This window comes from Epinephelus moara, chromosome 16 (genome assembly GCF_006386435.1).
Source record: "Epinephelus moara isolate mb chromosome 16, YSFRI_EMoa_1.0, whole genome shotgun sequence".
Taxonomy (NCBI): domain Eukaryota; kingdom Metazoa; phylum Chordata; class Actinopteri; order Perciformes; family Serranidae; genus Epinephelus; species Epinephelus moara.
Genome location: NC_065521.1, coordinates 48,394,567 through 48,410,957, shown reverse-complemented (window position 1 = coordinate 48,410,957; position 16,391 = coordinate 48,394,567). Strand labels below are relative to the sequence as shown.

Sequence of the window (16,391 nt, the reverse complement as noted above, 5' to 3'; positions counted from 1 at the left end):
AGAATCTGCTTGCCTAACAGCAGGCAAGCAAGCATCTCTGTGTCCACACTGAATCTGTTAAATATGCACTTCGGTTGCGTCATGTAAACAAACCATCAGCTGTGCGCTCATATAAACAAACTGCGTAGGATATCAGCAGTGTGCTCGAAATTAAGACTTAACCACTTACAAGATGGGTGAGTACTTGCTGTCTCCTCACAGAAAACAACACGTTTTATATTGTTTGATATTTACTGGAAACTTTCAGCTGTCGTTTGCGGGTTTGAGGGTCGGGTTTGTAACGCATATCTTTGCAGGTCGGACAGGCAGATTGGCTCTCATAACGGGCCGGTCTGGAGTGAGTTTAAGAAAAACACACCCAGGCATCTGCATCACTAATCTCCATAGAACCCCAACTTTACAGCAGAAATAAGCAACCACAGCCTGGAATGAAAAAAACGTTTTTTGGTTTCTATAGCTCATCTCGCCTTCATGACAACTGTACAGGGTGAACTTTTATGTAACTCATCCATCCGGGCTGCTTTGAGTGACAAGCTGTCAACCAATAGTGCCCACGAGCTCTCAGTTAGATCCACCCCTTGCTCCTCTACCGCTCCATCCTCTCTATCAAATATGGTCTCTTCTTGCTCAAAAGAACTAAGATGGTGACGGCCAAAATGCCAAACTCAAGGCCTCTAAACGCAGGTCCACAAACAGAAGGGTGATGTCACAGTGGCTACGTGCATTATTTCACATAGTCTATGGTTGGCAAACATGATAATAAACTAAATATCTATTGGTTTTAGACTTTTGATTAGAAAAAGAAGACATTCAAAGACGTCACCTTGAGCTTTAAACAGGTATTTTTCACCTTTTTTCTGACATTTTTTTTGACAAAATGATCATTTAATAAAAGATAGTAATCGCTAATGACAATAATCATTAGTGGCAGCCCTAAAACATGCCCACCACATTTTCCTAGAGTCCCAGGTGATGTCTTCAAATGTCTTGTTTAGTTTGAATAACAGTCCAAACTCCAAAGATATTCAATTTACAATGATATAAGACAGAGGGAACTATCAAATCCTCACATTTGAGAGGATGTAACCAGAGTACGTTCAGCATTCCTGCTTGAAATACGACTCAGGTGTTTAACCAACTATCTAAATGGTTGTTTATTCATTTCTGTCACTCTACTAATCGAATTAAGGTCTAATAAAATGCTACAAACCGTCCTGCTTCTTTATGAAAGAAACGCCGTCTTCATCAACTTGCAGTGCAAAACAGACACTCAGCAACTCTCGGCTGTTTCAGATCTCGTGGTCGAACAATAAATGAAAAGATAACTCACAGATAAAGAAGTTAACAACAAACCCTCTTATCTTACCAAAGTAATCAGAGTTGCCTCATCTGCTCTGGGGTGCCCGCAAAGCCAAACTCCTTCAGACAAATCCCTCTGTATCTATTTACCCTCCAGTGCTAAGTGTTACACAGCGAGAGCACCATAACACTGGTGTGCCTCAGCTCTTTCTGCCCTCCTGCTCGCCTCCTCTCAGCCCCCGATAAATGTGGTCTGGGCACTGTCTGTTCACATGATGTCAGCAGCTGCTCGGCTGACAGCGAGCCCACTTCAAACACAGGGGAGCTGTATTTCCTCGTCGGGATTAGCATTGTTGTTTCTCTCCGGTCTCCCTCTCATAAATAAATAAAAGCCCTGTCCATTCAACTCTGGTGTATATATTTGCCCTATATCCTTCCTGTTCTGATGGGACCCGGGGCTTGGGTGTGAAGGCCTTATTTCCCCTGGTGAAGTGAATACTGCTACTTGCCAAACAGCTAGCTTTTGCTCTTCAGCACGTCAGCCATTTACACTGGACACTTTCCCTGCTGAGGGGACGAGCACGCACAAATGTCTTCCACTAAACAGAAGGTAATTACCACCTCGCTCTCACTCAGGGACTCAAGCTTACTATTAAAGGTACAACGTAATAGTGTGTACGATTTAGGGAGATTTAGTGGCGTCTAGTGGTGAGGATTTAAGATTTCAACCAGCTGAAACTTCTCCTGATTAGAATTCCTTCAGTGTTCATCAATCGGGAGGTTTTTACAGGGAGCTAAATTATCAGCAGAGGTTTTTTCCTCTCCAAAAAAAACGGACCCTGCGATTTAAACTGATATAAACACTGAATAAAGCAGTTTCACGTTACAAATCAGTGTTTCTCTTTCCCTGTTTGGCACTTCGCAGACGGGCCACTCGCCCAGCACCTGCTATGTGATCCAGATGTTCAGGGTTTTTTATCATGACCAAAATCATCCGCAGAACTCTCTTCCTCTCCAACACAAACAAAGCCAGTGATTCAAACCCGTAAAAACACTAAATAAGGCAGTTTCACATTACAAATTGGTGTTTCTGCGTAGCTGTTTGGCATATCGGAGATGGGCAGTTAGCCTAGCACCTGCTCATGTGTGCTCACCTTTTTCTCTGATTACTTACAATCCAGACCAGGGCTCGACAGTGCGAGCGTTTCACCCGCATTTGTGACTAAAAATAGGTGTGTGCGAACTGTAAAATATATTAAGGGGCACATGTGCGCATAAAAAAAATCAGCCGAAGCAGCCTATATTTTTGTCAATAAAAACATATGATAATCTGACCGCATATGTTGGAGGAACTCTAGCCGCCTTCCCTCTTCCCTCTTCCCCATGTGACACGGTTATGGGCGGTTTTCAAAGCCACTGTCGGCACAATGAATATAAGTCCCACTGTCGGCACAATGAATATAAGTCCCACTGTCGGCAGGGTGAAAATAAGTCAAAGTGTGGAGGAGACGAGGGACCGGGAAAAGCGGCAGACCTCCAGGGAAGCCTGCTCTGTTCTCCCCGCAGTTAGGGACCGTTCTCCACGGCCAGGCTGTCGGCTAGGTGGGAATAAGTCAAAGTGTGACAGAGACGAGGGACTAGGAAAAGCAGCGGACCTCCGGGGAAGCCTGCTCCGTTCTCCCCGCAGCTAGGGACCGTTTGCCACGGTACCGCTGCTGGGCAGGGTGGAAATAAGTCAAAGTGTGACGGAGACGAGGGACCGGGAAAAGCGGCGGACCTCCGGGGAAGCCTGCTCCGTTCTCCCCGCAGTTAGGGACCGTTTGCCACGGTACCGCTGCTGGGCAGGGTGGAAATAAGTCCTGCAGAGTTTCAGAGGACCTGGAGAATGTTTTAGGATAGTAATAACATTATATAAGATAATCATATTGCAAAGATAATATATATAAGATAATAACATTAAAGACAAAATTAAATTGCAATACTTTTTCAAAACTTGATGATTTTACCTTTCTGTACATTTTGTATACAAATTCATTAAATAATTTTGCTTGTAAATGTCTATTTGCATCACGTTTATTACGGAAAACACATTATTTGATCAATTTACATTGTGCCCCTAAAGTTCTTTGTGCGCTCCTTACTTTTTCAACTTAGGAGCACATGTGCTCCTTGGGAAAAAAGTTAGCGTCAAGCCCTGCAGACGTTCAGGACATTTGTACGTGGAGCTGAATTATCCGCAGAGGTATCTCCCTCTCCGAAACAAACAGACCAGGTGATTAAAACCGGTGAAAACACATAATAAAGCAGTTTCACGTTATAAATCAGTGTTTTTCCTTCCCTGTTTGGCACTTTGCAGATGGGCCGCTCAACCAACACCTGCTATGTGATCCAGATGTCCAGAAGGTTTTATCATGACCCAAATTATCTGTAGAGGTCTTTTCCTCTTCAAAACAAGCAGACCAGGTGATTAAAACCGGTAAAAACACTGAATAAGCAGTTTCATGTTACAAAAATTGGTCTTTATCCGACACTCTGGTTGCAAAAGGGACTGCATACTGCAGTGGCCAATGTGAAAATGCAACTAGCCCTATCTAGAGCCAGTGTTTGATTTGTCTGCTCTGAGCTACTGTAGAAACCCAGCAGGGCAACATGTCAAGAACCTGCTTCCTACGTAGATATAAACAACTTGTTTGAATGATGGATGGATTACTGGATGGGCCTACTGGGCACAGGCCGAGGGGCTCCTTTGGCCTTCACCTGCAAAATGTCACTCAAATAAACATATACTGACCAGGAAGATACTCAAAATGACCACAAAGAGATGGAAAGGAACTGCAAAGAGACAAAAATAATTACAAAAAGAAGCAAAAGAACCACAACGACACATGAAAATGATAAAAAAGACACAAAACTACTTCAGACGCAGAGGCAACAGAAGGAAATCCACCACAGAGTCTGTAGTTTGTGCTCTTATAAAGGAGAGGTGATGGTGCATATCTGTACCCAGGGGGTCACCATCACAATATCTGCCCATGATTTTAATTATACACTTGAGGAAACATACCCCATATTACATATTTCAGCCGATACAACCCCCTTAATTCCTACGCACTGAACCTTTAAGTCACAGTAGAAGTCTCCATCTTCTCTGTCTGACATGCAAAATTATCACTGGTAACACTGGATACTCAATGCAATTTCCTATCTCCTTCTCACCGAGCGGAGATACCGAGGATGATCACTGCCACTCTCACATAATTGCCATCCTAAATGAGCGTACTGAGCTCCTGCGCCTGAAGGCATTATGAATCAGCCGAGGAAAAGGAGATAAGAAGCCTGACCGAGGCTATTAGCATCAGCTGCTGCGTGGAAAAGTCTTCAGTGAGCTAATGAATAAAACAAAAGGGCACGGGCAAAAGGCTGCTTCTTCAGAGAGCTACAGCCAAATCAAAAATCAATCAAGCTTGGACAGATGATCTCGGCAGGCACACAGAGAAGCATCAGACTTGTCTTCCCCACTTCACAACTCGCAGCACTTCAGAGATCAATTCCCAGCATTTGTCTCTCACGAGAGATCAGTGGTGGACAAAAAGATGCATATGGATGGCGATGCTCCAACAAGAGTTGTCCAAAAAGTGACAAAGGCTTTCTGATGCTGACTGCTGGCATGCTGAGATCAAAACTGCCATCATCAAATCATCTTTGGCCTTTTTTCTCCATCAATCTATTTGTTGTTTAGTTTGAAAAATGACATAAGAGAAACTATTTCCCAAGGCCCAAGGTGAAGTCTTTCAGTGGTCTGTTTTGTCTCAACAAAAAGTCAAATATATTTAATTATACTGAAACAGAAAAATCCTGATGTTGAAGAAGCTGGAAGCAGAGGATTTTTGCAAACCAGAATCACTCCCTTGTGGTTGTACACCTCTGCCACCCTGTCAAGTAGCAGTTAACATCCATAAGTCTGTCCAGTATCTTTACATATGTACTGAGGACTTAAAAGGAATTAATTAAAAAGTAATAAGTGTATTTTTGGCAAAACATTGATGTTTCACGCACATTTTCAACCCAGCAGACCAAAAGATCTTTACAATCAGCACGGTTTCAGGGTGGACACCCAAGATTAGTGTCATTTCAGTACCTGACCAAATGTCTTCCCTTCTATTCCTGAGATATGACCAGTAATGGCCAGTAAAGTATTTTGGCATTATGATGTTAAAGTTGACCTTTGACCTTTTGGATATAAAATGTCATCACTTCATTTTATCCTTTTGGACATTTGTGTTGAATTTTGTAAAAATTAGCATAAGGATTCTTGATTCATGGCCAGAAACTTGTTTGATCACCAAAGTCCAATGAGTTCATCTTTGTGTGTGGACGTTTGTGCCAAAATTCCCTTAATCCTCCTACAGACTGTGAGATTTTAGCAGTCTTATAAGTTTGGTGCAGCTACACTTTGCGACATGGATCTAGTAAACTTTGGTACGACATCAAGTTTGATGTATGCAGACTGTACGATGACAGCGCCTACTGAATCACAGGCAACAACGTACGATGCAATAGCTTCCCATACTGACTGCGCAAGGATGCTGCACGGGTTATTACTTCTCCAACTGTGGAGCACAACACAGAGGGTCACAATATCTGTGTGTGTGTTTGCTAGCTGCTAGGTTGCTCATTTGGCAGCTGCAACTCCGCCACTTTTTCCTTCCGTGCTTCGTTCGTCTTTACGCAATGATGACAAGAGTTGGAGAACACATCATACAGGCAAGGCTTCTGCTGCCACAACTCCACAAGGTTTTCCTCTTTGCTGGAATCACACACATTTCTTGTAGCGTGTTTTGCCTCCATGACGAGCTGCTATCCTGCTGTTTGACTGGGTTTAGCACCAGTGTGTCATTTCATGCTGCCTTTCTATTGGTTGGTTAGTAGACGTAGGTCTCAGACAATGATATCGTCATTCGAAATGTCTGACACCGTCAGAATTTTATCCCAGGCTGTCTTTGATCGCAAGACCATGGCAACAGCCATCCTTGAACCTCTCTCACTGTGCGACGTAGAGCCACCATTTTAGAGCCACGACCAAAGATATCGCCATGTTTCTTTCTTGTTGGTCATCTTTCGTCTCGGACAGCCCAAAATGGCACAGTGTGTACCGAGCTTTAAGGTGGTCCTCAGATATTACATTAACGAGAATGGGACGTATGTACGGACAACTCTCAAACACGATGCCTCAGGCCACAGCTGTCTGAAATGATGACTGCTTATCAAAGTAGTTGCCAATTAATTTGCTAATGTAAGACTAATCATATCAGCTCCACCTAACTGATCAAACTGATAATCAAGCCGTTTAACTTCTGAGGAAGCACAATGAAAATATAGGAAACAATGAAGCTACGAAGTCCTGAAAAATATGGATGAAAATGAACAAAGACCTTTTAACACATTTGACTGAAGAATGAATAATGTCTTACTATAACTACTCCTTTTATTTTACAATATGCTTCATGGCACAGACAGAACGGGGGGAAAAAAGAAACCAAAACCAGATGGTGATAAAAATGCCATTATAAAATCTGACAATAACTAATTGCTTGCAGCAGGGCTGTAACTACTGATTATCTTCCATTATCAATTAATCTACAGATTATTTTCTCAATTAATTGATAAATCTATAAAATGTCTGCAGCAAAACAAAACAAAAAAACAATTATGACTTCCCTGAGTTCATAGCAACCATCCAAATTCAAAAGATATTTAGTTTACTGTCAGAGAAGACAAAGAAAATCAGAAAACATTCACATCCATAAACTGGAACCGGTGATTTTTGCTTACTAAAGTATTAAAATTCTTGCCTTTAATTTGCTGTCTTTAAACTATAAATTAGCTAATTGTTACAATGTGCAGCATGAAGATGGAAATCAATCTATACATAGTAGTACTGTCAAAAATATTGATTTAGCGATATGCATTGATTTTTAATATTTAAAAAGGTTACTCATTTTCCTCAGTATCAATATACCAGTGCCAGCTACACTTTCTCGCTATGTCAGTTAGTCATTCTGCCAAAAATAAAAGTTTTTCATTGTCAATGTCTTGTTATTGTTACATTTAATTATTAACTTTGTATAAAAATTTTGAATATTGTACCCTTAATGTCAATTTTAGTATCAAAAATAGTATTGAATATCAATATTTCTCAAGGTACTGAATCAAAGTTAACAATACAAAATAATAGCACAGGTTAATAAAACAAAGGAAGACATATTTCACAGCGTCTTGATGATTTTACAAAACCAGGATCGTCTATCTGCTCGCTGCCTGAGAAGCTTCAGCTCGTGGGGATTAAAGAAGGTCAGAGATGCAACGAGGTACTAAAGCAACGTGAGCCTCAGTGGTCAGAAAATCAATTATAAACTTTACAGGCAACCTGTGTGGTTAAGTGTCCGTACAGAAGGTCCTCTTGACTTTGTTCTCCAGGTTAGCAGGATCAATGTGGCAAGTGGGCTGCTGTTAAAGTCAGCTGACTTACTGCAAGATATCACCCCACAGTTATGAATGAAATAAAGCCAACTTGATTTCACCCTGGATTAGTTCACAGCTGCTGTGCTGTTGACTTCAGCTCTTAAAACATTGTGGATGGGTTTTTAATTGGAAGAAATAGTATTCTTTATCTCTTATTGTGATCATCAAAACCAAGACAAGAGTAAAAACAAACATCATTTTCACTTTTCTAACACCCGGCTAAACATTATGTACGAGACTGAAGGAAACTACAGGAGTTTTAATGGCCATCAATAAAAAAGAAAATACCGATGTTAAACAGTGGGACATCCAACTCTTGGGTGTCAGTAACAAATTGAGAGGGATTTCGGGCTTTTATGGCTTCATACAGTTGTGTTGTGCACACAAGTATTCAATGATGTGTCTGTGAATAATGAGACCTAGAGGAGACATACAGATAGCGAGCGGTAATACAGAGGATGGGACCTTCGGGAAAAGCAGACAGAAGATGGGCGGAAGATAAAGCTGATTCTACTGAAAGGCCGGTGAGATATGAAAGCACCACTTGACAACAATGTGCCGACTATCACGTGTGTATTTTTCCGTTGTACCTGATAAATGTCAAGCTGCATATTTGTTTGAGTAATGGATTTATGTTGGAACATTATGAGCATGAAGGAGAAGGGAACAGCCAGAGCATGGATGTCAGTCGCCAACAGTATGATGTAATCTGATTCGTACTGCAAGGGAAGTTAAGCTCGGGAATTTGGGGAATTTTGCACAATGTCAATATTACAACTGTACCGTTTCAACCTACTTTTGGGGAAAAACAAATACCAGCAGTGGTTGTGACCAATCAGTGAGTGTGGAGCTACTGGCAGCTACTATGGATGTATAAAGAGAACTGGACACAGCATTAGAGGCTGGCCTCCGTTCATTCCTATGAAAGTTGCTTAGTTGCACATGAGGCCAAAAAAAGGCTCAATATCCGCGGTATGACATTACACAGATCTTCTGCAATGTGGGGCCCACAAAGCAGGCGCATTAGAGACTTAAGGTTCATCCATACTCCCTTTACATAGAAAACAGACACCTGTTTCAAATGCTGTAAACATCACTGCCCTCATAGTGTAGGTACAGCCAATAGATGGCACTAGAGGGCAGTCAAAAGTTTCACACAACAACGAACGAGGCGACAGTTATAAAGGAGGTAATATTGTACCTTTAAACAGAGGTCTGTGCGGGCATTTTATACACCCCAACATCCATACATTTTCGTAACCGCTTATACTCTTGGGGGTCGCGGGGGGGCTGGAGCCTATCCCAGCTGACATTGGGCGAGAGGCAGGGTACATCCTGGACAGGTCACCAGGCTATCGCAGGGCTGACACATAGACAACCATTCACACTCACATTCACACCTACGGACAATTTAGAGTCACCAATTAACCTGCATGTCTTTGGACTGTGGGAGGAAGCTGGAGTACCTGGAGAAACTGCAAGAACATGCAAACTCCGCACAGAGGGGCCCCTCCTGGGACTGAACAAGGAACCCTCTTGCTGTGAGGCGACAGTGCTAACCACTACACGCCGCCCATACCCCAACATGTGGATGGAGAATTCTTTTCACTATATATTATCATATATTACCGGTTCGTTCCGTTCAGCCATTATTTAAGCTTCTTACTTGTCTCCTACGATGGCATCTTGCTTAACCCTCCGGTCCCCCTTGGCCGAAAAATGTCCTTTTCAGCCATTTTTCAGTTTTCATTTTTTGATCATTTTGGCTGTGTTTGTGCATATAGCATGACATTTGGTCAGAAAACTTATTTTCGGTGATATTTTGAAATTTTAAAGCCACTCCTAAATCAGGCCTAAAATACACAAATGGCAACCTTTTCCTAAATCAGGCCTAAAATACACAAATGGCAACCTTTTACAACACCTGTCCCCTCTCGGCCGAAAACCGTCCCCACTGAAACCCATTAAAACGACATTTTTTGATTCCCCTTCAATTTACATAGAAAACGTGATTTTTTTTTCTATCTCTGGTAGTCAGGTTGGTTAGAGAGACCCAAGAATTGTTAAAAAAAAAAAAAAAAAAAATACCAGATGAAGCCATTTTCCATTTTGGGGCCCTGCTGTCTTTTCAATGCAATTCCTGGTTTGGCCACTTGAGACACTATAAGCCCCTAACAGGGAGGGCAAATGCAGAGTAGATCAAAAAATGGTCTTGCTGTGCTCATAAGGATGTGACAGTGTGGTCTGTATCAAAATATTGCAATATTAGTTTGTGTGTGTGTGTGTATACATGGACTTAAAATACACAATGTCAAATCCCTATGTGAAAATATAGCTAAATGTAAAACCATAAATACCATATTTCTTCATCACATCCTCATGGCAACTTAGAAACATGAATTTGATGATATTAGTCATGCATCCCAGAGTTAGGGGATCAAAATTGAAGTTTTTACTAAAATCCAGCTGAATCATACATTTTCTCCTGCTTCCCCAGCAGAGCGAACACACACTAAATAATAAGCAGTAAAATTGCCTGTATTTTTATCCTATTTTTTCCATTATTCAGGTTTAGAAGCCATTGCTGCAAAAAAAATTAAAATAAATGCTAGGTTAGTGTTGATATGGATGTCTGGGGGCTGTGGCTATATAACTACTAAAAAAATATTGTGTGTCTGTGTGTGTGCATGTGCATGTGCATGTGTGTAATTCTGGAGCAAAAAATTGCAAATTATGAGCTGCAGGTTGCTGCAAGGTTACGTTACTGTTCAGTTACTGTACAGGTGTCGGCTTTTATTTCAAATTGAAACTGCACAAAAAATCCTCAAAATGAATGAATATTTGGTATGTATAACCTGGGCAGGAGTTGGTTAAATGATTTAAGCAAAAAAGTAGAAAAAAATATTAATTTATAATATCTTTATGGTTATTTTTCAGCAAGGACGAAAAACGTCCCGAAGGGGACAGGTGTCGGCTTTTATTTCAAATTGAAACTGCACAAAAAATAATAATGCATCAAAATTGGTGTTGTCACTATTCATTCACATATCCGAGACTGTGATAATTTAAAAAAAAAATCCATCCAGCATTTAGTATATAGAAAATAATATAGAATTCATGTTTTTTTCATAAAAGTAACAGTGACTTTATGTAAAGAAAATGGCATATAAAGAGTTAAAAATCCTCAAAATGAATGAATTTGATATGTATAACCTGAGTAGGAGTTGGTTAAAAGATTTAAGCAAAAAAAAGTGGAAATAATTATTAATATTTAATATTTTTATGGTTGTTTTTCAACAATGACAAAAAACGTCCCGAAGGGGACAGGTGTGATTTTTTTTAAGGGGGACCGGAGGGTTAAACTATGCTACATTGCCTCCGCAATCTCCAGAGGGTTCATCTGTATCTGTAAGCTTTTAGAAAACGTGTCCAAATACAGACAAAATGAACGTAGAGTACAGACCGAAGGCTCTGTCCATACTATATCTAACGATGGGCATAAATGAGCCCTTACAGCTCATTTCCACCGATGTCTGTGACTGGTGTTTATAGATCTTTAAATATGCCCCTATTGATCAATGCAAGGAAGTGAATTTCTTCACAGATGGAAGGAAACCTGATAGAAACACCTGCAGCCATGAGGGAGGGGCTAATTTTGTCAGTTTTTCGCCATCCAATAGTTTGGAATATGAGCTTGGAACAGTACTGGGACAAAAACAGGACCAATACTGCATGGCAACATATAAATGAATATGTTGGCCCGCCAGGTACGTGGCATGTTTTGTGAAATATTTCATTTAAAATATTCCCATACGCATGAATGAACTCGGCATTAGAGCAGCCGAGTGTGGCCGAGCAGCTAAGTTTGCCCCGCTGAATGGTGAACTTCTGGTTTAGCCCTATGCTAACTTAACTGAGATAAACTTGCGGAATCGTGCGGCTCTTTCAGACATTTGAAATGTTATCGGATCGACTGGATCTAATCCCGATAGTAAAACAAGTCGTTTCTTGGGGGTGTGATGCTCATAGGCATTTACAGACGTCTCTTTGACAATGTTAGTCTATGGGGAAAAGTCTTTTGGCCCCATGGCATCACATGGCTGCTACAGGCGTGGTTTAAGTGTGGGTGAAGACAACATAAAGGGGTGACTGTTTTCAAAAGAACAATGGCAGCTCCTACAGAGGTTAGTATAGATGCTGCAATAGCATCGTCTGCATTAGAACTGGAGAGTATTTCTCTCTTTGTAAGAAGAGCAAAGAACACCACTGAAGGCATTTGTCAATGGAACAGATATTTTTGCTCTCCTTCCCACTGGCTTCCGCGATAGACAGATGGTTCGTCCAATAACCTGCCAAGTATTTCTGAAAGTGACTGCACTTTTCTAAATAGTTTCTGATGACAGCTTTCAGATGGATCTGTGTAACAAACCATCTGGTGCAACAGGTCATGTTTTGGTTAAAAGTTTTCCCCTTTAACTGTATTGTAAATATGTATTCAGCGGCACACTCGGGAGGCAGAACAAGTCATTCACTGATCACAGGGTTGTCACTTCGATCCTTATCTCCTCCTGTCCACATGTCCTTGGGAAAGACACTGAACCCTAAAGTCCATCTCATGATGTGAAGATCATTTGCCAGCAACCCATTAAATTGGAATAAGTTGAAGAAATTGTTCGTCAGAGTTAAAAAATCTAACAGTGGATGAACACTGGACTATTTCTTGGTCGAGTGCGCTGACTTCCTGGTATCACCCATGGTTGCTAGAATGCCTCATCATGACGACAAGACTCTTCAAGTTGAACAGAAAGATGTGCTGAGTGGTTTCCATCCTCTCATGTCATCAAGGATGTGTTAGATGCCCTGAGAGCAGTGTTTCATCGTAATATCCTCAAGGATCCAAGAGTGATTCTCCTCATAGCAATCCCTGACGGGTTTGAGGGGAGGGCAAAAATATATCTATTACAAATCCTCTTGGGGCTGCGATTACGTGTATCACAACTAGATAGTTGAACCCTGAACCTCCAACTTACAACATCTGGATTAAAAAAATATGGGAACTGCATGGGTGGAACAAATCACACAAAGATGTGAGGAGTGGTTTCAATCTTCTCATCTTACGACAGCAAAGAAAGCGAATTAATGTACTTCCCACAATAGGTGTGTTTACATGGATGCTTGTATTTTGCGAATAATCAAAATAAAAATGTGTCATGCGTTCGCCTCAGTCAGAAGAGACTGGCCTGATCAGAAGGAATTTTTCAATCGGTTTTAGAGGGGTGGTGTAAGTAGAGATGTACCGATACCACTTTTTCCTTCCCAATACCGATTCCGATCCCTGAACCTTAGGTATCTGCCGATCTTCAGTACCGATCCGATACCACTGCGTAAAATAAAAATGGATGGGATATGAATTGTTGTGTGTCTCAACTCCTAAAACTCTATGTAAAATATTAAGAAATAAATACATAATAGTAGAATGAATGCCATAAAACTTTTTATTACTATTATCCAGTGTTGACACAGATCAAACATAGGTTAAAGTGCAGCCACACAATTTGGTAAAAAGACATTTGACATGAATGCTTTTTAAACTTACGTTAGCTGACAACTGAAATCATGCCCATACACGTTTGTCAGCTAACGCTGTTACAACCTGTTACTACCTAACCTGTTACATTGAGCGATAGGCCTACAACAGAAGGATGCAGTCGAAAACATAGCTAGATTATCATACCCTGTGTGTAACTAATTATGTGCCTTACCCTTATTGTTCAGGAAAAAAAATTACCCCGAAAAACAGAAAAAAATTACCAAAAAAAANATTACTCAGAAAAACAGGGCTTTTTTTATTTGTCAAGTGAATGCAATACGCTTCCGTACTTTATTGAATGAGTTCAAATCTTTCTCTTATATTCTGATTAAAAGCTTTGGGGCAAGTAACCGCACATCTTATTGGATCACTTTAATTAGCTTCCATGTAAACAGTTTAGTTGGAGTCTCTAATCAGACTGTAGATCATTCATGTCAACTGTCAACCTATTCCTTTAAGAAAATATCAAATGATGTCACTGAGTGATTCCGGCCAGATGACCACATCCTGTTCACATGACCAGCCTCTGCACAGGAAGTCCTTTATGACTTCCACTTAACACAAACCACACTGGTCACTGCAGCTGGAATGTAATGCTTTAAAATGCATATATATAAATAAATAAATATATTTTAATTAAAGCACACAGATCTCCTCTGCGTGACTCTCGCTCAGCTCAAACTAGAAACCCAAAACGGCAGATTTTGTTAATCTACTAAGTCGTCTCATCTGTTAAACAGATGGCAGGAGAGCGTGATAAACACTGAAGAGACGGGTAATACTTTTATGTTCCCTTTTGTTAGCACAGCTCACTTAGCAACAGCTGGGTCAACCAAAACCAGTTCTTGAGGCGTGAGAGCATCATAATATCACACGACACAATAAAGAACCACAGAAAAAGGATCCCATATACACAAGGATCAGATGTCCGTGTTTGGAGGTAAGTGAAGGTTACATTACCAGAGAGGTGTTGGATGTACACTGCCGTGTCCCCTGTGTGTGTGCGAGTGTCCCTGCGGCCCAAAAACTGCAAATAAGCTGTGATCGATCGATGCTTTCACAGGCAGCAGAGACGAGTGGCCAGACAGCCAGACATATGAGACTATGAGTGTGCTGTAGCAGCATGCCCTGCCTCCAGCTATAGGGAATCCCCTGGTTTGTGTGTGTTTGTGTGGGAACAGGACGGGTGTGTGACTGAGTCTCATCAACCACCCATGATTCACAGCTGAGTCAGGAGCAGGTGCTTCGACTGGACTCTGAAATGAGACCGTGATTACACCCCCCACCCTGCCTCTCTGCCCTCCCCACAAAAAAACAGTCTCACATCTCAATCTCCGGATGGTGTCGAAACTGTTCGTTTAGAGTCTCATCATACTCGAGAGTCTTCACAGGAAGTGTTGTTACAAACACAAATGTGTCGGGAGAAACAGATTTTATGACTGAAAATGAAATACTGACAGAGATGGCACTCGTATGCACGGACGGAAAGTAAAGTTCATTTACTCCTGAGGTACTTCAGTAATTCCATTTTCTAATACTCTATATCTCTCCTCTACTACTATTAAGAGAAATATTGTCCTTTTTGACTCTACTGCATTTATCTGATAACTCCAGATCAATAGTACAAAATATAATAAACATTTCAATTATGATGTATTATTAAGGATGAAGATAAAACTTTATTGATCCCTCGGTGAAATTCACAGGCTACCCAGCGATATAGTAAAACATGAGGATGGCGTGGATAATGAGAGCACATGCAACTCCAACCATGTTAAATAAATTCAATCCCAACATGTGGAATAAAGGGGCTGCCCAGATATCCAGGGATTCTGGATAGAATTTCATGACATTTTCAGAGGGGGAGAAGGCTACAGACGAAAAAAAACATGAAGGTGGCAAAACTGCACTGCAGTCAGTGATGGAATTTAGTCCATTCAAAACTCTGCAGCTCAGATATGAACCAGAACCAAGAGGAGAGAGCACATCAGGCCAGTCTGAGCCGCTCTGCACTGACTTCCTGTTACAGTTAGACTTGATTATAAGCTCCTCCTCCTCGTATACAAAGCCCTACATGGGCTGGGACCGAGCTACACTGCTAACTCCCTTGTTAACTATTTGCCTCCAAGAACACTGCGATCATCTGCTGCTGGTTTACTGGAGGTTCCCAGAAACAGCCAGAAGAAGATCAGGGATGCAGCCTTTTTCAGTTACGCCCCAAAGCTATATGGAACACACTACCTATAGATATCAGGGAAGCTAGCTCGCTAAATACTTTTAAAAGAAAGCTTAAAATGTATCTGTTCACTTTAGCCTTTAACTAGCTCTGACTTCCTGATACAGGTCTGACACTCTTTGTTTTTACGCTTCACGCTGCTGCAACTCCTTTGAGATCGGACTTGTTAGCTAGTTTTACAACTCTATGATTTTATGAATCAGTTAATTCATGTTTTAAACTGTTTTTAATTGTCATTTAATATTGAATTTCCTTTCCTTGCCTGTTTTATGTCCACTGTCTTTTTTTATGTGACGCACTCAGTGCTTCTACTGCCCTTGTTGCAAAGCACTTTGTGCTGCATTTCTTGTATGAAAGGTGCTATATAAATAAAGTTCATTATTAATACTAGTCCATACCCATTGGTAGCTTTGTCACCTTCTACCTATGCCAATCCTCAATGCCTCTATGTGCAGTTTCACATAGATTGACCACGTCAGTGAGTAGAAAAACATGGGACAGACAGAATGATACACTGACAGTTTCCGTGATTATGTACAGCATATCATACCATGACTTAGTCATACCAAAAATTAGAAGAAAAACCCCCAACACTGGTCCACAGGGGGAGCCACAGCGATCGGTCACATTTTAGCCATTTTTAAGCATTTTTCTGTTGTTATAGCGCCACCCAGTTGCCAATTAGAGTTAAATTTCTCCAGTCACCTTGAGGCATCCTGTTCTACATATCTACCAAGTTTAGTA

The 16,391-nt window shown here is 41.0% G+C and overlaps 1 protein-coding gene across 3 annotated transcripts in view; it reads right to left on the bottom strand.

The window, feature by feature from the left end:
* The window catches only part of pkig (protein kinase (cAMP-dependent, catalytic) inhibitor gamma), a 52,915-nt gene that overhangs the window by 16,223 nt on the left and 20,301 nt on the right, over positions 1–16,391 (bottom strand). Inside the window, exon 1 of one of the 3 annotated variants that reach the window (XM_050065941.1) lies at positions 14,372–14,510. The exons of 1 other annotated variant lie outside the window; for it this stretch is intronic. The gene's annotated coding sequence lies outside the window, so the exon portion shown is untranslated. Of the gene's footprint in view, positions 1–1,366; positions 1,527–14,371; positions 14,511–16,391 lie in introns of those variants that run through there. One more of the 3 variants, XM_050065940.1, reaches the window with a different exon arrangement.